Source organism: Pogona vitticeps, chromosome 7 (assembly GCF_051106095.1).
Source record: "Pogona vitticeps strain Pit_001003342236 chromosome 7, PviZW2.1, whole genome shotgun sequence".
Lineage (NCBI taxonomy): Eukaryota > Metazoa > Chordata > Lepidosauria > Squamata > Agamidae > Pogona > Pogona vitticeps.
The window spans coordinates 20187979-20208140 of NC_135789.1; the positions used below are offsets into that span (position 1 = coordinate 20187979).

Consider the following 20162-nt stretch of genomic DNA (forward strand, 5'->3'; position numbering starts at 1 on the left):
ACCGCCCAGAGAGTGCTGGAAGCACTATGGGGTGGTATATAAGCAGCACACTTTGCTTTTTGCTTTGCTAAAACAGCAGCCGAAACCCTCCACAGGGGTATCCCTTATGCCAGCACCATACATCATGGTTTCAGCTGTGGTGCTGGTGACCCATCCAGGATCAGGTTCATCATCATCATGAGCAGCATCATGAGCAGCAGCATGCTTCTTCCTCTAAGGAAGCAGCAGCAAGTTGTCTTGTTGCTGGCAGGCAACAATTGCTCCCAGCAACTTGTTGCTGGGCGGCAGGCACATCCTGGGGGCCGGGCGGAGAGACCCCCCCCAGCCCAGCCCAGCCCAGCCCTCAAAACACAAGGAAGCAGGCCTGACCTCTTCAGCGGCCGGCGCTGCTTTTGATAGTCCTTTCTCTCCATGTTCCCAAGAGGCTTCCAGTACTCAAGGAGGCCAGAGATGGGGGTGAAGGATTTCTGGGCACCCACGACATCAGCCAGAGCCTCTACCAGACACTTCCCAGCTTTTCTGACACTCCCACGATCTGCTGGAGAACTCCCGAAAGCTTCAGGAGACGCTTCCACCAGAAGGCCAAGGTCCAGCTGGGGACTGCCAGCCAAGCAGGACCAAGAGGGTTTCCTTCCCAGCAGGACGAACATGGCAGACGCAAGCAACCGGATGCTCGAGCAAATGGCAGAGCGGCAGAGGCCTCCTTCACAGGCTCGGAAATGGGCTTCCACCACTGTCCTAGGCAGGCGGCCGTTCGGCAGCAATACCGAAGCCGTAAAGATTGTTCGCAAATGTCATTGGAGCCCTTCTCAGCCAGAAGATCTCCTGATCAGGCACCCCCGAGGCAGGGAGTGGTTTTTCCAGATGCTGGGGATTTCAAGGAAGAGAAGCCCTTCTGGTATGGAGGGCTAGCATCACTGAGCATGAGACCTGGACAAGGTGTGCTTGCTGAGCACTGCAGGTGGCCCTCTCTCACAATGGATGGACTTCCTACAGTGTAGAATGAGCGAGCAGCAGCAGCAGGATAGAGAATGAGAGAGAGAGAGAGAGAGAGAGAGAGAGAGAGAGAGAGAGCACCCTCTCTCTCACCTCTCCATCGTAGGCCTGAGAAGAATCATCCACGCCGTCCCATGCTGCTGTCTGACAAGCAAGCAAGCAAGCAAGCAAGCAAGCAAGCAGGGAGTGGGTACTGCATCTGGAAACAAGATCCTAGCCAAGATCCAAGATCATCCACATTGCGACCTTCTTAATTACTTTCTTAAGGATGTGGAAGTTCGAGGATGAAAAGAGCCAACAGGAAGAGGTTGAAGGGGTCTGAAGAAGAGTGACGGAGGAGACCTTGTGGCGGGTGGTGCTGGCCTGCCAGAGCAAGAAACAAGTGGGTCCTAGATCAGATCCACCATGAATTCTCTTGAGAAGGAAAAATCACTGAGGTTGACCTGAGAAGACAAGAGTATCTGGAAAAGACAATGATATTAAGAAAAACAGGAAGCCTAAGGAAAAGAGGAAGGTTGCATATGAGACGGTTTGACTCCATAAAGGCCTTAAATCCACAAGGGTCAAGTGGAGTCGTCCATGAAAGGACGCTGGGCAGACTTCCTGAACACGTTTGGGGGATCTACAGCCCACCAGATATGGATGGCATCCAACTCTCATCATCCCCAGCCAGCATGAATTGAACACTTGTCAGAAATTATGAGGCCAGTAGTCCAACCATGTCTGGAGGCCACAGGTGCGAAGCCTTTATAACAGTCTTAGGATGCTGAATAGCCTCCCGCCTAGATGAATTACATTTGGGGACCCCCATAGAGGCATCCAGGTAGCCAAGGTCTGGTCAGACAAAATGTGTTTTTGTTACTGTGACAGTAACAGTGACAAGAACGCATTGACCCAAATCCTGTTGGTTAACACGGTAAGTCACACGAGGGTAGGCCCACTGACTCAATGGGGATTTGGGGAATCCACTCCTCCATAAATCCCATGGATTCAAACGGATATGTTCTGACTGTGACTTCCTGACTGCAACGGGGAGTTGCAGTGAGATTCAAGCGTGCCTGTTTGAATCCATGCAAGTTGCAGAGGAGCCAACCTACGCTCGCGTGATTCACTATGCTAAGCAACAGGGCTTTAGAAATGAATTGATACCCGAACCCCAAACATCCCGCCCCATTGCAATTGATAGGAGCAGCCCCTCTGCTGGCGGCAACACAGACAACGTGAACCCTGTTATGGCAACGCCTCCCCGCCATCCGTCGGGAGAAAGGCCACAAGCTGCTCCGTGCCACCCCTCGAGCACCCCAGATTTCTTCTAGCCTGCTAGTTAAGAACAGCTTCGTTTTGAAGAAAGCCCATGGAGCTGAAGCACAGGGGGAGGGGAGGTGGCCAAAACACACACACACACACAAACAGACGGGGGGCACCCCTTCTACCATGTCAGGGGCACAGATTCAGGTGGCCTTGATAGGCAGGGCAGGCACTCGGTCACCACCAGGAGAGCTTCCTACACCCACGTAGGCCACCACCCGACTGTCGTCGTGCACACAGAAGCAGCTTCCTAAGAACATGGCAACCTAAGAAGATGTGCCCTGGGCTGGATCAGGCCACGGGCCCCTCTAGTCCGGCTCTGTTTATCTCACAAGTGGCCCCAACCGATGCCTTTGGGAGCCCACGAGAGAGAGACCACAAGATCCCGGTCTCCTGATCCCACTCGCCTGCATCTGGCATTTGGAGGGACCTTCTTTTGAAGCCTGGAGATTGTAGATCCCCATCAGGGCTTGCCACCTGCCATGTGGTTTTTCTCCCACTGACCCATCGGGCATTGAGCAGCTGCATTTCCAACCCAGGGGATGGGGGGGCCACTACCACAGCTATCCAAGCTATTTTAAGTACGTGGACCCCTTTGGGGCGACCTGTATCCTTGGCCCCCCTCGTCCCCTTCCCCTCTCAAGTGGTGCTGTGAGGGCTGCCCCCCGCCCTATCTGCACCCCCAGGCCTGAACAACCCCCAGGAGCTGCTGCCTGGTGTCCTCTCCTGTTCCCCCCACCCCCGCCGCAGCATCCTCTTTCCCAGCAAAACACATCCCTCCTCAAGCAGACAAAGCCTGAATCAACAGTTCCCCACCACCACCACCAGTGTTGGCAGGGACAGGGGAAATAATCTCGCAAGAAGCTAAACAGAGAGGGGTGGGGTGGGGTGCCCAGACGTCTCCAGCTTGGCTCCTGATCCTTCCCCCTACAAGCTGGAGGGTCAGGATCTGGCCTTGAGGGCTGCCCGGCTTTGAGCCAGCAAGAGAGAGAGCGCGCGCAGAGGGTCCCAGAGGAAGACATTGGGGGGGGGGGTGAGATGGAGAGGACAGAGAGGGTCCCAGGCCACAGCCTTTGGCTATGGGGCAGGCCTTCCCCTGGGCCCACTCCCCTGGGAAACCCCATGGATCCCTGGAGCAAGGGGGCCAGGCGGAGGCCAGGAGCTTTCTGGGCTCCCCTCCTCCTCCCCAGAACAGTCGGGGCTGGAGAGGGAGGGGGCTGCCCGAGGCCAGGACCCTCCTGGGGAGCACTTTTGCTTTCAGGCGAAGGAGCGCCTTCCCTCCCTCCCGGAGGAGAGCTCAGGATCGGGACCCCTCCAGGAGAGGAGACAAAAGAAGGAGAAGGATCCAGCCCAAGGAGGAGGAGGAGGCTCCCCAGGGGGACGGAGGGCGCTCAGCCCCGGGCGGGGCCCTGGAGGGAAAGATCCCCACTCCTCGGGGTTCCTTGGGGGTCACAGACGTTCCCCTCCAGCCAGAGCAGGGGAGGCGCCCCTTGGCATCCGAGGGTCCTCCAAGGGCAGATCCTGGGGGGAGGGCAGGGGTCTGGCCTCCCAGCAAGCGCGCAGGCAACTCCCAAGGCATCTCTTCAAACCAATCAGTCACTAATTCCACAAAATTTTCCAGAGGCCCCCACGCTCTTCCCATGGTTGGCCTGGGCTGGGGACCCCCAAGGGCCCCCACCAGTTCCCACCCCAGAGGGGGGGCTGCTATGGGCGTCCAGGCCCCCTTGTCGCCGGAGGGAGACGCCAGAGGCTCAGCCGGTTTCCCCATCAGACATCCCTCCCACATCAGAGACCATCGCTTTTGGAAGAAATGCCCCTTTCCGTGAGACTACAACTCCCATTATCCCCAGCTGGCCCTACGGGACAGGTATTTCTTTGCTCACGAGATGGAGAGAGCTGGACGGAGGGGGAGGAAGGGCAGCTCCTTGCACCCCTTCCCTGCCTCAGGCAGCAGAAGAACCTGGGCCTCAAGCAGCAGAATGCCTTGGGTCAGCGTGTGGAACATTTTGAGTTCTGCACCTTTGCCCTCTTACGTTCGGCTGTGGGAGGGGCCCACCTGTCGGCCATGCCAACCTCCTTCCTCTAGTCCAGGCGGGCAGGCTTCTTTCCCAGGGGGTGGGGCAGCGAGCAGCCAGGTGAACACAGCCTGGGGAGGGGCCTAAGAGAAGTCCGACCCCCAGGACAAGGGTTTCAACCGTTGCTCGGGGCGCCCCCTGTTGTTTGGGGCATTCTGCCCGTGCCCATTGGCCATCTATCTCTGGGCATTCCGCTGGACCCTTGCTAGCCTCTCTTGTTCGCCAACCCCCCTTCGCTCCTGGCTGCTTTTTTCTGTGTTCTCCTGATTTTTCTCATCTTCCTGCTCGTTGCCTCGATCCTTGCCTTCATCCTGATCCCTTTCCTGCTCCTTCCCCTTGTCCTTCTCCTCATCCCGCTCCTGGTCCTGCTTTTGCTGCCCCTAACCCTTCCTCATGGCGACCTGGGGCCTGCCCCTCTCAGCCTGGGAGGTGGTGCCACCCCACACACCACTGCCCTGCTTTTTGGCAGGACTGCCCCGTAGGGGCCACTGGCAGATCCTGCGCTCCTTGGGAGCGTCCCTTGCCTTGGCCGGGGTGCTCCTGCTCTCGGCCGCCGTGGCCAAGCTGGGGCCATGCAGCGTGGCCCTTTCGGCGGCCGCAGTAGCTGGTGCCTGGCTGGCCATCGGGGCCGCCCTTGGTCCCGATGACCCATCGGCGTGCCCACGGGTCCACCGGCTCCACCAGAGGAAGGGCCTCCTGGAAAGCCAGCCTCCGGTCCTCCTGCCGATGAGGACCTGCCCGATCTGTGGGCACAGGGAGCCCTTCTTCCAACATCTCCATCTCTGGTAAGGGTGCTCTGGACGTGTTCAGGAGAGGAGGAGCAGAAGCAGGAGGGGAGGGCAGCCCCACCCCCTGCTGCTCTCTAGCCTGTCCCCCCACCCAGTGCCCCTCCTGCCATGGGTTGCCCCCCTCCTTTCAAGGGGGCAGATCCAACCTGGATCCCCCCCGCTTCTTCCCTTCCCTCTTTCCCAAGTGGAAACCTCCCCAAGGGGTTGGGTGGGGTATGTTGGCTTCGGGGGGGGCAGTTGTCCTGTCATGGGTGCGTCCCCCAGACTCTCTCTGGACTTTACCAATCCCTCTCCCCCCCCCAACCCAGCATCCCCTTGGCCCTCTGGGGCGAGTGGGGCTGGAGAGGCAGGACGCTCAGGGGACCCTGTGACAAACCCAGACCTACTGGGATCTGCCACACAGTTACACTAAGCTGCCACCAACCATTCCCTGTAAGAAGTCACACAGACCAGGGATGGATTTTTAAACAATAAAAGAATAAGGTTTATTTTAAATACACACAGGAAAAAATAAACAATCAGGTGAATAGGATAAAATAACGTGGCTTATTCTCACTCATACAAGCATACAGTTTGGTTCACCCAGAACCCTTAACTTGAAGCACAGACCCTGAACCTATCAGTTCTGGCTAACCAACAGACACCTGAACCTATCAGGTTGGTACTCTGACACACAGTAGTACCCTGTCTGACACACAGACTCCCACAACAGCTCCTTCTTCCCAGCTGCTGCTTCGTCACAACCCAGTGTCTCTCACACGCATCACATATATATATACAGTACAGCCCCTCCTCCTGATGTCCCGCCTTCCACTCCCCATAGGATGGAACTTTCCCTCCAAACCCATGATAGACAGGTACCATCAGTGCTGTATGTAACACCTCCCCTCTTTATAAGTTGTTTTGTAGGGGGAAAGCTAACGTGCTTTTCACCAAAAAACAACCTTGATAAAACACACAACAACAGTTATACATACCATATTATACTTACTCATACTTACATTCTAAGTTAAACATTTACCATTTAGGCATTTAAACATTTATCAAATACATTACATCAATTTACCTTTATTCATACAAACCAAGTTCAAAAAAACAGGTACATTTAACCTTGTCATCATTATGTACACATAGTCCATGTTCTTTCGCCGTCTTCATTCTTCAGGTCTTCTTGATAAGGCGTCAGCAACACAGTTCACTGACCCTCTGACCACTTTCACTTCAAAGTCATAGTCCTGTAGGTTTAAAGCCCACCTCATAAGTTTGCTATTGTGGGTTTTCATTGTCTTTAACCATTGCAGTGGTGAATGGTCAGTACACAGAATAAAATGTCTTCCCCAGATGTAAGGCTTGGCCTTCTGGATCGCGTAGACTATGGCCAAACACTCCTTCTCCACGGTTGCCAAATGTCTCTCACCTTTTTGAAGTTTCCTACTCAGGTAGGACACTGGATGCTGGTCACCATTCTCATCCTCCTGGCACAGAACTGCTCCTACCCCGCTGTTAGACGCATCGGTGTAGATTATGAACTCCCGGTCGAAGTCTGGAGCACGCAGGACAGGATAGTTGATTAACGCCTCCTTCAACCTCTGGAACGCCGCCTCACAGTCGCTGGTCCACGGGATGCGGTCATCAGCCGTCTTCCTCGTCAGATCGGTCAGCGGAGCCGCAATCTCGCTAAACCTCGGGATGAACTTTCTGTAGTAGCCCACCAACCCAAGAAATGATTTGACTTTTTTCTTGGTGTTGGGTCTAGGCCAATCACGAACAGCTTCTATTTTGGCCTCCAGGGGTTTTATCACTCCTCCCCCTACCATGTGACCCAAGTATTTTATTTCTGGGCTACCCAGCTGACACTTGCTGGCCTTTACTGTTAGCCCTGCTGCACTTAACCTCTGCAGCACTAACTCCAGGTGTATCAGGTGATCTTCCCAGGTATTACTGAAGATCCCTATGTCGTCAATGTAGGCCACTGTAAAGTCACTGAGCCCTGCTAAGGTCTGGTCCATCAGCCTTTGGAATGTGGCTGGTGCATTTCTGAGACCAAAGCTCAGGACTCGAAACTCATAGAGACCAAAAGGGCTGCAAAAGGCAGTCTTTTCTTGATCCCTGGGATCAATTCTTAATTGCCAATATCCCTTTACCAGGTCCAATGATGAGATGAACCGACAACCCCCTATGGTTTCAATCAGGTTGTCTAGCCTGGGCATTGGGTAGGCATCAGGAGTGGTTACACGGTTTAATTTCCTGTAATCGACACAAAACCTAATGCTCCCATCAGGCTTGTCCACAAGGACTATCGGAGAGGACCAAGGACTAGAAGAGGGGACGATTATGTTCTCCCTAAGCATCTCGTCCAGCTCCTTCCGCACCTTGTCCCTATAGGGTCCCGTTACTCGGTATGGGGATACTGCCTGCGGGGGTGCATCCCCTGTGTGGATCCGATGCATCACTCCCTTCACTATCCCCGGCTTGTTGGAAAACACCTGTTGATATTTATTAAGCAGCATTTTTAGTTCTTGCTGCTGGTCTTGGGTGAGTGCAGGACTGATCTTTACCTCCTCTGGGTTGTATTTTACTTCCCCTCTACCCTCCCAGAAGGGTAATTCCGCTTCCTCACTCTCAGCTGCTTTTATCGCAAATAAAACCCTCTGTTCCCCTCTGTAGTAGGGTTTTAGGGCATTCACATGAACCACCCTCCTTGCTTGGTTCTCCTCCTGCTCTATTAGGTAGTTCAGGTCTGACATCTTGGAAATGACCCTATATGGTCCTGCCCATTTGAGCTGCAGTTTATTCTCTCTGCAGGGCCTAAGCCAAAGCACTTCCTCCCCTGGGTCAAAGTGCCTCTCTCTAGCTTTGTGGTCATACCATGTTTTCTGTCTGACCTTCTGAGCTTGCAGGTTTTCTGCTGCCAGCTCTAGATTTCTCCTTAGGTCATTCATCAAGGTGTCTATGTATGTCACAACGTCTTGTGGGTCATCCTGGGTGATCTGCTCCCAATTTTGTTTGATCAAATCAAGGGGCCCTTTCACCCCTAAGTGTGCAGCAAACATGTCAGAGTGACCCCTTTGTAAGATCATGGGGCGATACTTTTCAGGTACCACCAGCTGACTCCTGATCCCATCTCCCCCTTTTGAGATATTCCTCAGGGTTTCTCTATATAAAATCCCCTTTTTCTCCAGAAATCTCACTGGGGTTTCAGGTGTTAGCTGGGCGTCAGTCACCTGTTCAAAACACTTTTGGAGAGTGGCGTCTGCCTTTTGCTCCTGTCCAAATCTGCTGTCTGTGGTTAAGGTTTCCACCACAGCTTCTGAACTCCCCTCTGCTTCCGTCTCTGGCTCATCATTACCCCCCTGAACTGTCCCTGTGGTGGCTTGTGAGCGTGTAATCACTAGCACCCGTTTCACATGTTCAGCCAGGTCATTTCCCACGAGCACGGCTGCTGGCAGAGTCGATGAAATTGCTAGCCGCCAATCTCCCCTCCAGCCTTGAAAGTTGACAGGCACCTCTGCTACTGGCAGAGAGATTACCTGCCCCTCAATCCCTGCCACCTTCATGCTCTCATTTGGGATTATAAACTCCCTAGGAATAATATCTGGATGGCACAGGGTTACCTGGGAACAAGTGTCCCGCAGCCCCCTATACTGACGGTCAAGTATTCCTACGTCCACCCCTGCTGTCTCAAACAACGGAGAATCTGTTTTTATCAGCAAGCAGCGCTTTACCTCTATAAGAGGACCATTTTCCTCAGCCTGATCAGCAGAGGTAGCTGTTCCAGACTGAGTAGCCATGGCAACAGGCTCCCTCAGTGACACTGAGCCTTGCTCTTTCTGGACACAGAACACAGCTTTTGGCTTGGTCCCACTAGCATTCTGAGGCACCATTCCTTTTAGCTGCTTTAATTTCTCACACTCTGAGATTAGATGACCCTTTCCCTGACAGAAATAGCATTTTCTGGTGTATTTTGATTCTCTCTCATCTTGTTTTGGTTTTCCCTCCAAAATCTGAGGTCTTAGTTTCATGTCTGAGGGCTTCCCTTCACCATGGGCCCCTCCCCCTTGCTGGCTTTTCCCTGGTCCCTGAGAGTACTTGCTGTAGGTTTCTTTGGGTTTGCCTACAGATTTCCCCTCACCCAAGGGCTTTCTGATTTGCGAAATAAAATCTGCGATCTCTGCGGCTGCTGCCACAGATTTCGGTTTCCTTTCCCTCACCTGGAATTTCAATTCCCCATGCAGGACTGAATAGAACTGTTCCAGTGCTATCAAGTCTTTAAGCTGCTCATAGGTCTCTGTCCCTTCCTGCGATAGCCATTTCTCAAGCAGCCTCACCAATTGGGCCCCCACTTGGGTAAAAGTTTGTTCTGGTTTCTTGGTGAGGGATCTGAATCTTTGTCTCAGCTGCTCTGCATTTATCCCATGTCTGGCAAACACCAGTTTTTTAAACTCTGCAAAATCTTTCATCAGTTCCTCAGGCATCTCGGCATAGACCTCAGCCAGGCTACCACTGATTAAAGATCGCATGATGGTCATCTTCTCAGTTTCCCTCACTGAGAAGTCCACAAACGCTCTTTCCACTAAGGAAAAGAACACCTCAGGACAATCTCCCTTGTGGTACACAGGGAATTTCTTCAGGTCAGCTTTAGACAATTGGCCTCCCTCAGAATCCCTATTGTTATTATTGTTCTGGTTCATCAGTTCCAGTTTTCTTAATTCAAACGCCATTTTCTCTCTCTCCAATGTCAATTCAAATTGTCTCTGTTTCTCCCTTTCCCTTTCTTCCATTTTTTCTCTCTCTAACCTTTCCTCCACTTCAAATTGCCTCATCCTCAGTTCATGCTGTTGGGCTATGAGCAATTTTCTGAGTTCTGGGTTCTGCTCTCCTGTGCTGTCACCTTGCACTGAGCCAAATTCATCCTCAGAACCTTGGTCAATCTGGGGGTCTTTCACTTCACTCATTTCGGCCATCTGGCTTCGAGTCAAGGGCATAATCCCCCCTCAGAACAGGCTGCTTTAAAAGTCAAGCCTCAAAATAAAACGACCACTTTTTTCCTTTTTGCCTCCGAACCAGCCTTCTCTAGGCTGCTGTTCTTCAGCACTAACTTGCAACAGTATCGAGTCAGAGCCTACCCCCCTCTGCTGGGCCTCTCAGCTGGCAAGCTAGCTCGCTGTTGCTACGCAGTTTTGCCTCAGCTTTTTCCCGCCAAAACTAGGCTGCCTCAGAGCACCTTAATCTAAGTCTCCCCAGTTGGCACGTTCTTCTACTAGCGCACCTCCCCGTGAGGTACACCTAGAAGATTACCTACGCGCCTCAGACTGTCCCTGACTAGACCCCCCTTGCTCTGGGCACACTTGCCAAGGCTTTGCTGGACCGCTGGACAACTGGACCAGTCGTATCCCACACGCTGGACACCAATCAATGTGACAAACCCAGACCTACTGGGATCTGCCACACAGTTACACTAAGCTGCCACCAACCATTCCCTGTAAGAAGTCACACAGACCAGGGATGGATTTTTAAACAATAAAAGAATAAGGTTTATTTTAAATACACACAGGAAAAAATAAACAATCAGGTGAATAGGATAAAATAACGTGGCTTATTCTCACTCATACAAGCATACAGTTTGGTTCACCCAGAACCCTTAACTTGAAGCACAGACCCTGAACCTATCAGTTCTGGCTAACCAACAGACACCTGAACCTATCAGGTTGGTACTCTGACACACAGTAGTACCCTGTCTGACACACAGACTCCCACAACAGCTCCTTCTTCCCAGCTGCTGCTTCGTCACAACCCAGTGTCTCTCACACGCATCACATATATATATACAGTACAGCCCCTCCTCCTGATGTCCCGCCTTCCACTCCCCATAGGATGGAACTTTCCCTCCAAACCCATGATAGACAGGTACCATGACAGTGGAATGGGCTACTCACATCATTAAAGCCGAGTACCTTTTATCACATTTGGTTAATTTCCCAGTTGGATAAGAAATGTCTAACAACAGTGGTTTGCGTGTTGGTCTTCTCTAGACTAGACGACTGTCATGTTTGCTAGGCAGGGCTTCCCTTGAAGTCAGGATGGAAACCCCTGGAGGTCCAAAATGTAGCCGCCAGATTGATTACAGGTACCAGTATCCCCCATCGCGGAACCCATCATGGCTTCCTGTCGATTTTCATGCCCACTGGTTACGACCCTTCGTGGTTTCGAATCTCATCCCTTGTCAGAAGGTCTCTCCTGCGAAACAGCTGCCCACCTCACCAGCTCTTTGCTGTCCTTGGGGCTCAACATGGTGCCGCTGAAGGGGGCCGAAAAAGCACGTAGGAGGAACTGGGCTTTCTCAGCCGTGACCCCCTTTTCCCTCTGGCATAAGCTTCCTCCAGAGGTTCATCCGACTCCGTCAGGAAGTTAATAAAAACTGAACTGTACAAAGCTGCCTTTTAATAGTGTTTGACTAATTGACCTCAGAAGATCAAATTTGTTTTCAGTTTGTTTAATTTATTTAAATGTAGGTTTCAGCAATTCAGCTAGAGATTGGATTTTATTGTTTTTCATTGTATTTATTGCATTTTGTGGGTTTATTGCTATGACTGAAATTGTTTTATTGATGGATTGTGAACTGCTTAGAAGAGACGGTTTGCACCGATGGGCCAGCATAGAAGCTGGAATGCCTGAACCAAACAACCAACAAATCCTGCAGGAAGTCTAAAGGGTGGCAATCGTCACCCACCATCCCAATCACAGCCTTTCTTCAAAACTACTCCAACTTCCTCAAGACTTAGCGAAATCTCTCTCCTGCAGAATAGCTGGCTGGCTATCCTGCTCCCTCCTCACAGTCCTTGATGTCAAATTGGGACACCCAAGCTGGTCAAAAGAGTCAGCACCAGGAACCGATCGGGCTGGATCGTGGCCCCTTCCCTCTGGAATACAGACATTTGTCCCCGTCAATAAATGAGTAAACAACCTTGATCACAGAAGCTGTCTGTTTCCGCCCCCCCTTTGCCTGGTCCTCCTCTGAGTAGAGGTACCAATGGAAAAAATCTTAAGGAAGAAGATCCTTTTGTCTTCACACCATTTCTGAGTTTCATACGGTTTGCTTCCATCGCTTTGGGTGCGAAGGCGGCACCTGACGGATTGCTCTGGAATGGAAAGGATCGCTTTAACAGGAGCTTCAATCCACCTCCGAGTAGAAACCTTTCAGCCAGACCAAAAAGGACCACCCTGGGCATGAATCAGAGCCAGGCTGGAGAGCGTTTTCACATCTGCCATGGGATCACCCGGAAATGCATCATAGCCGACCACTCCACAAGCAGTCCAAGTTGAGATCTGTTTCTTTCTGTGCTGAATCATAACAAATATTCTCTTGCGTTCTTCTCACACACACACACACACACACACACACACACACACACACACACACACACACACACACACACACACACACAGAGAGAGAGAGAGAGAGAGAGAGAGAGAGAGAGAGAGAGAGCTGGAATGCTTCCTCAGGCCTTCACTTCATGGCACATATCCTGATACCATTAGGTTCTAAGTATTAGAACTTAGTTATCATCCCAATAAATGGTCAGGAAGGATTTTGGAGCAACATCTGGGGAGCCAGAGTCTGGAAAAATTACTCTGGGCTTGGATGGCTTTCCAATGGTTGGAATACTGTCTGAATCCGGAAATGTGGGTTAAGCATCCCTAGGGTTTGTTGGAAGAAACCGCTTCCCACGGCTAGAAGGAGCCTTGCTTCAAGCAAAGCCTAGTTCAGTGGTTCTTAACCTTTGTTACTCAGGTGTTTTTGAACTGCAACTCCCAGAAGCCCCAGCCAGCAGAGCTGATGGTGAAGGCTTCTGGGAGTTGCAGTCCAAAAACATCCGAGTAACAAAGGTTAAGAACCAGTGGCCTAGTTGATCCCCCACGGCTGGTTGAGTTGGGCCCTCTCGGGCCCTCTCCAGGCATCCGAAATGAGTAAGGAAAGGACGCAGAGCAGTCCCACTTCCTCCGTCCCTGGTGTCTTTTCATGCCGACTGATGGTGGAAAAGCGAGCCGTGCCTGGGCCTGGCAGCTCTCCACGCCCCCTGGAGCCCTGAAAAATCTGGGTCTGCAGCTCCGAGAAGCTCCATGGGTGGAGGACGCCCCACTCCCTGGGTGGAACGGAGAAGGCTCCCCGGGTCGCTTGCCTCCACCGGTCCAGGATAACCCTGTCCCGAAGGCCTGACTCACTCTCCAGGGGGGGATCAGACACACAAGCCAAACTTCCCAAACGCCATCCGGTCACCGTGCGAGAGGAGAGCCGGGCGGCCGGCAAGACCCGGGAAGGTCACCTTCATGGGGGTCCCCAAATAAAACCGCCGGCCTGCTCTCTGAGGGGCACAAACCGTGCTAGCGAATCTGTCAAGCTACAAAGCAGCTTCTTTGGAACTGAGGTTGTCGTTCAGCCACATTTCAACAACAACAGAGCCAAGGGGAACAAAGGCCTTTTTTTTAGTGGGACGAGTGCCATTTTCTAGTCAGGTCTCAAAGGTCTATTTTAAGGGCAATTTCTAGTCATTTCTAAAAGGATCCTAACAGAACTTGAGCTGTGTAGGCATCTGGCTGTGGAGCCAGAGGTTGGGGACTCGATTCCCCCCCCCGATGTGCCTTCTTGACAGGGACTGGACCCAATGATCCAGAGGGTCCCATCCAGCTCTGCAGCCACAAGATGATTAGCTGGCAGGAGAGTTCAGGCGTCAAGGTGTCCGGCTGCAGAGCGATTCCTCTCTGTTGGACGATTCCTCTCTGGGCCTCCTTTACAGCCACGGGACTCAAGGATCCATAGGGTTCACTCCAGTTCTGCCGTTCCAAGAGGAGGATGAGGATATAAGCTGTTGCCCCTACCAACTAAGGCGACAAATTATTTGTTAAAGTGTAACAGAATTGAATTACTTTTTTAAAAAAAAGTCTGAACTTTATAGTTGGGAAAGTGCCCCACTTTCTCACAATATAAAATCCACGTGGACCGCTTTGTCCAAACCAGCTTTTTCCTTTCTAAGAATAGCTAACCGCCTTCTCACAACCCCACTCCCTTGTCCCGGTCGCCTCGATTTGCTCTCCCTTCTTCCAGGTCTCCCTTTTCTTCCTCTCCCATTTCTCATGTACTCCAGTTTGGGAGCCAAAAGGCAGGCCCCGTCGTTCTCACTTTCACCCACCCTACCTGGGCTGTCTTGCAAACTTTTTAATACAAATGGTTTCCTTCGGGACCAGTCGCTTTGACCTGAAAAAATGTCGTGTTTTTTTAAAAAAAGTATACAGAATGCCAAAAAGAAGAAGAAGACGACAGAAAGGGCAGAATAAATTAAGCAATAGCCATGGATTCCATGTAGCAGCCTATTATAAATACTTGCAAACCATATGAAATACAGCATAGGCTGAATGTAGTAGTTAATAAAAGTAATTGTTTGTCATTGCCTTCCAAAATTAATTAGCCGACCAGATGTGTTTTGGAAAGGGTAGGTCTATAAAGAGGAAAGTGATCATTTTATGGGTTTTCTTTTCTTTAGCAAAAAGTGCCTGTCCAACGGTGCTTCAAATATTTGGGCTTGATGTCACCATTATTTCCAAGAGAATAAGTAAGGTCAACAGAACTAAAAGGGACTTAAAAGTCCTGAGAAAGGTGTTTTTTTACTATTAGAATCCCACAGCCCTCTGCACTGGCTTTTTGCAAGGCATAAAATTAACTATCCAGCAAAATCAAGATAAACTGCAGTTGCCATCTGGAATGCATTACATTTCATATAAAAGCCCAAGGAAAAATGACAATTTCCCCAGACAAGAGTCCCTGCCAGGGATATTATTGTGTCGATACCATTACAGCAGACTATTTCACCATATGTCTGCTTACAAAGGGAGCAGTTTATTTGGATCAGCAAATACTCTCTTGATGACATCGCATGAGGCAGCAGCAAATAATGACTGGGCTTGCAGATCCTGCCATCGTTCGTCCCTTCTCCCCGATTCATGGATGGAGACGATTCAGTACTCAAAGATACTGGAAGCTGAAAGGGACGTGAGAGGCCGTCCGTTCCAATTCCACACTTGGAAAGAGGAGACTGGTCCAGGGAAGGGGCGGAAAGGACAGCCTTTCGGAGGCTGTTGGGCTGGAACGCCAAACTCTTGGCACTGGTGGTCTAGGGTTGAAGCACTCTGGAAAGAGCTGGCACTCTGAAGAAGAGGCTAAGTGTCATCTCATGGATGCAGCCCAACTATAAAATTCCCGACACGTGGCCGTCTAGCTTCTGCCTGGCAGTTTGTTACCCAAAGGCCTGGCCCTATTCTTAAAGAAAATCAAGACCCTAGGGCTGTCACCAGACCTAATGGGCTCAATACCCCCCTCTAGGGTCTTCCAAACCATCAAAAACAGGGTCTTGGACATAGAAGGACAAACGCTGTTTAGCGCGGCCCTGAAAGTCTGCTCTCCGCTGTACTTCCAGCTACCTCTCACCCTCGGATGCAGACCCAACTACCTTCATCTTCTAGAACAGCCACAAGACCGCTGGGCATTCACCCTCGCTAGATGTAACATATTACCATCAAGTCTAGCGCAGGGCAGGTATAGGGGCTTACCAACAGAATTGAGAATTTGCCCATGTGGGCAGGGAAAGACTGAATCCCTGCAGCACATGCTATTTTATTGTACACTCTACAAGGATATCCGCCTGTCACATCAGATGGTCTTTCTCCCCCTTCATTCCGGATGGGCAGACCTGAGGAAAATACAATACCTTCTAGGTGACCTTAGCAAGGAAGTCACTCTATCAACCGCCAGATACGTCCAGGCCATTATCCAGAGACGCCGCAACATGTTCCCCCAAAACGAGGGGCCCCAACTTTGATGTTCTGGTTCCTCCTCCCCCCAGTAATGAATCTTTCCCCGGTATTTTATTGTTTTATCGTTTTATTTATGCAGCATGCCAATAAAGGTTTCTGTACTGTACTGTACTGCTTCTGCCTGGAATCCAGGACTTAAGTCATAACTAGAGTAGGCCCACTGAATCAATGGAACTTACAGAGGTGTTGACTCACTGATTCAGTGCTGGCCGACTCCAATTGTGACCACCTGCTGGATTAAAGCCATCGTTTAGGAATCTCCACTGAAGGAAATCCTGCCTTCCCAAAGAAGGCTCCTCTGCCACCCAATAGGGTTCAAAGTATCTGAACGTTTTTTTGGGACATTTAGCTGAAATTTCTTCCTTGTAATTTCTGGTGGAGTTTTTAGAAGCATGCATGCTGTCTATACTCGGTGTGGCTGGGAGGGGACTTTTCTGGGCTGCGGTGACTGTCAATCTATCAGCACTAACCAATGGTTCCTTACGGCCTTCAAAGGAAGCCCCGCCCCTCTGCTGAGTGTCTCTTTCCCTCTCTTTAGTCTCTCGGGAGAAATGTTGTTTGCTTGCTATTCATCTGTTCAAAACTACAAGCAATGAAATGTTTTTCTTCTTTCTCCTCCTACTGTCTCAGAGTGAGTTCTTGAGACTGTAATTGCCAGTTAATGGGAAAGGAATGGACCATCCGAGGAACTTGAAGTTATTCTGCTTTATGATCTTTTACCGTGCAACGAAAGGGAATTTTGAAAGAAACTGAAAATTCTGCAACAATTTTCACCTATTCTTTCTAGCCCTGCTCTGTTACTCCAAATAATAAAGGTGCTATATTTAACATAATAACCATTCAATATTTCACGATAGCTATTGTGTCTTCTGTTGTCCGTTTCCCTGAAATACTGCAATACTCCCTCATTCATAAGGACTAGTTATTTAGAGGGAAAAGATAAAGTCAGATCCATCCAGCAGATCCATAAGGAAAACTGGATGAATGCATTGCTATAGAGTTCTTCCTGAGTATTTGGCCACAATTATTTCAGCTTGGCTGAGAATATATATCTTCAGAAGGGTGGGCACTGCCAAAGCTCCACAGTATGCCAGCATCTATCCTGGCTAAGATAAAGCAATATTTTCTCAGCTGTTGTCCTCCTCTTCTACTCAAGACATTGATGACATGGTGGATTTGTATTCTGGAGGCCTCTGGGAAGCTCCCCGCACCAGCAGGCATTTGTGTGATCATCAGCAACGACTGACAAGAGGGACCAGCCACTGTTGGCAATGCAATTCACATTGTCTGTACTTAATTTTCTTTTGACCCCCTACAAGCACTCTTGGAGGCTGTTTTAAGGACAACACTTCAGGCGTTCGATAAAGCGAATGGAGGCGAATCGACCAGGAGCCTGCAAGTTTTTATACTGTCAGGGATATGGGTACCTGTACATGCTGGGCTACAACCAATGTGCCATAAGACTCTTGGCTGTTTTCACACAAAATGCCTTCTCCAAAAGCCCCCCTTGTACATATTGTGCCCGGGGGAGAGTCTTAACCCTTCCCAAGCGCTGGCGTGGCCCTCCTAGGTCCTGCTTGTCCTATTGGGGTCCCGCACGGTGTGGTCATGTGCGTTACTTTCTTGGTGTAGCACCACAGTCCCTCCAAAATAGGCCTCAAAGGGATTTACAGTAAGAAGAAATAAAAGAATGCCTTTGAAAAGCAAAAGAGAATCCACGAAGAACAAAAATTAAAAAGCACTTTTGCACACTTTAAACTTTGCATAGTGTTCAAGAGGGGGAGAAACCTTAAATGATGTAACACCTTTCAAGTGACCTTTTCAAAGAGCCCCATGCCAAATAATAGGTGGCTCACAGGGTCCCTTTCGCAAATGGGGGAAGAGCCCCCCTCGCCCATGGCATCATCTTCCAAAAGATGGCGAAAACTGGGGGGTGAAGCAAGTTTGGTCCCACTTAAAGACCGTGGGTCCGCGTGGCGCTCAGTGTGACGGCCCGCCTGTCACCATTGCCAGCCTGAGAAGTACCTCCCCAGGTGAGCCGGGGTGGGGGTGGGGGGGGTAGGAGGGATCCCATAGTCAGCAACTGCTGCTTTCTTGAGTGAAAACCTAACATGTCCAAAACACAACACAATGCACATCAACACAACATTTATGTCAATACCGTCATAAAAACTCAAGCCATTCATTGTAGTATGTCTTCAATTGGCAACATACTAAAACACAGTGGTAAAAAACTGATGAGAAAATAACGTCTGCAGAAGGACAGTCAAACAATGGGTTTTTTGTATTTGTTTGTTTGTTTTTAGGCCTGCCCTCCCCCCCCCCCCCCGCCGTAGAGCAACCCACAAAATGACTGATTTTGCAACCAGCGCAAGAGCATGCATGTGAAGGAGAGTCTTTGGGAGGTTGGGAATGCTCTCATGGCGGTCCTTATGGGACTGCACCAACCCGAGACCTACTGTGCCACTTCAATGGGGTACCTATGGATGCTTAAAGACTTGACTCGCAAAGGGCCCACGCCAAGAGAGTCTGCCAAGCTGGTTTGTCTCCAGATCTATCCATGGGGAAGTACAGCATGTCTGTTGTCAAAGGACGTGCCTAGGTACGTATGGATCACCCCCAAAAGGGGGCTACGAGGTGAGGAACCGGTGCCGGTAACTTTGAACACAACAAAGACACAAAGTTGTCATCTGAATCGCAGGAAAGACTTCCCACACCAACAAAATAACTGATCTTTACAGCATTTAAGGCATCAGGTTGATATACTCATTCAAGTGTAAGCCAGCGCCAGAGATAACAAGCCATTCCCCACACAAGGGGTCTAAACCCTTTCTTGGCTGATGGTTGCAATCATTATTCCCCTCACCTTGTAGGAGGAGGAAGTATTATGTGGTGCTCTGGCAAGAGAAAATGAGTGCAGCCCAATTTTTGGGCTAATTAAGCAAACGGCAACAAAAATGCTTTAGGAAAATGTTGTAAAATGAGGAAGGCTGTGGCTTTGCTGCAATCCCTGTCAAAGGATGTGATGCATCAGATGGAGGAGCTGTGTGTCTTTTCATAGTCGTTCTGCTCCAGCTCTTTGTGTGTGTGTGTGTGTGTGTGCGCGCGCGCGCGCCGCGCTTCTTGGACAGAAAGGGTATTAGTTTTGCAGATTAGTTAAAGCAAATTAAGGATGAGAAGAAAGAAGCACTTTTTTTCTCTTACTCTTGCTGAGAAGTGAGGAATTTCCCAGAGCTGGAAAAGTCCTTGTTGAGTTGTCTTTATTGTGATGAGACTGCCAACATTAACAAGGATGAAGACTTTAACAAATATTCCCTACCACGAGCAAACGCAGCCAACTAGCCAACAAGCACCCAGTTCCCCACTGCGTGGGATCTGCGGGAGATAATAATTTGCGAGTAAGACGTCTGGTTGTTGGGGTTCTTTGTGCCAGGATGATGGCTGCTGTGACATGCGCTACCATTCCAGGACAGCACCTAAAGCGCCACTATGTATGCGTTCATGTTTCTGTCCATCGTCTGTGCTCTGGATGTTTCTGCTGCTGGAAGGACGGTAACACATTGTTCTTGTGAGCACACCGATCAGCATCCAGTTATGACTGAGCTGTTCCTATCCAGACCCCAAACGCCAATTTCATCCCGGCTCCTCACCTCTGCCACAAGGTAGTTCTGCCAGAGGCACAGCAACGCATTGTCTGCAGGATCAGTACCACCAACTGGCCACATCACAGCCGCGCATGCTGACAGTGGTATATAATCCCCCCTCTCCCTTCACCTCAAGAAGACGCAGCTATGAAACAGCGTGCCATTTCTTGATCTCTATGTGACATTCTAGAGAGCCGCGACTCTGTCCCTCATTTAATCTTTCTCCAGGACAACAGAAGACACACAGATACTAGATTTTTGCGGTTCCTGTTTTAAGCCCTACGGGACGTGATGGAGAGTGAAGGCTTTCATCCACAGCCGGCAAGTTTTAGCCTTCCAGATCCTGCTGGCCTTCAACTCCAAAAGTTTGCCACTTTCAAAAGAGAAATTGGAGGGGGGTGGAAGAGGCAGGGCAGGGGTAGCTGACATTTCCCTACAATAAGGCATCACTACACTGTGTCACTACAGCTGTTCAGACGGATTAT

The 20162-nt window shown here is 50.4% G+C and overlaps 2 protein-coding genes across 2 annotated transcripts in view; both read right to left on the minus strand.

Moving 5' to 3' along the window:
- LOC144583991 (uncharacterized) overlaps window positions 1–20162 on the minus strand; it is a 484560-nt gene that overhangs the window by 407164 nt on the left and 57234 nt on the right. The gene's annotated exons all lie outside the window — the stretch shown is intronic.
- LOC144583992 (uncharacterized) overlaps window positions 1–20162 on the minus strand; it is a 130158-nt gene that overhangs the window by 82609 nt on the left and 27387 nt on the right. The window lies entirely within an intron of this gene.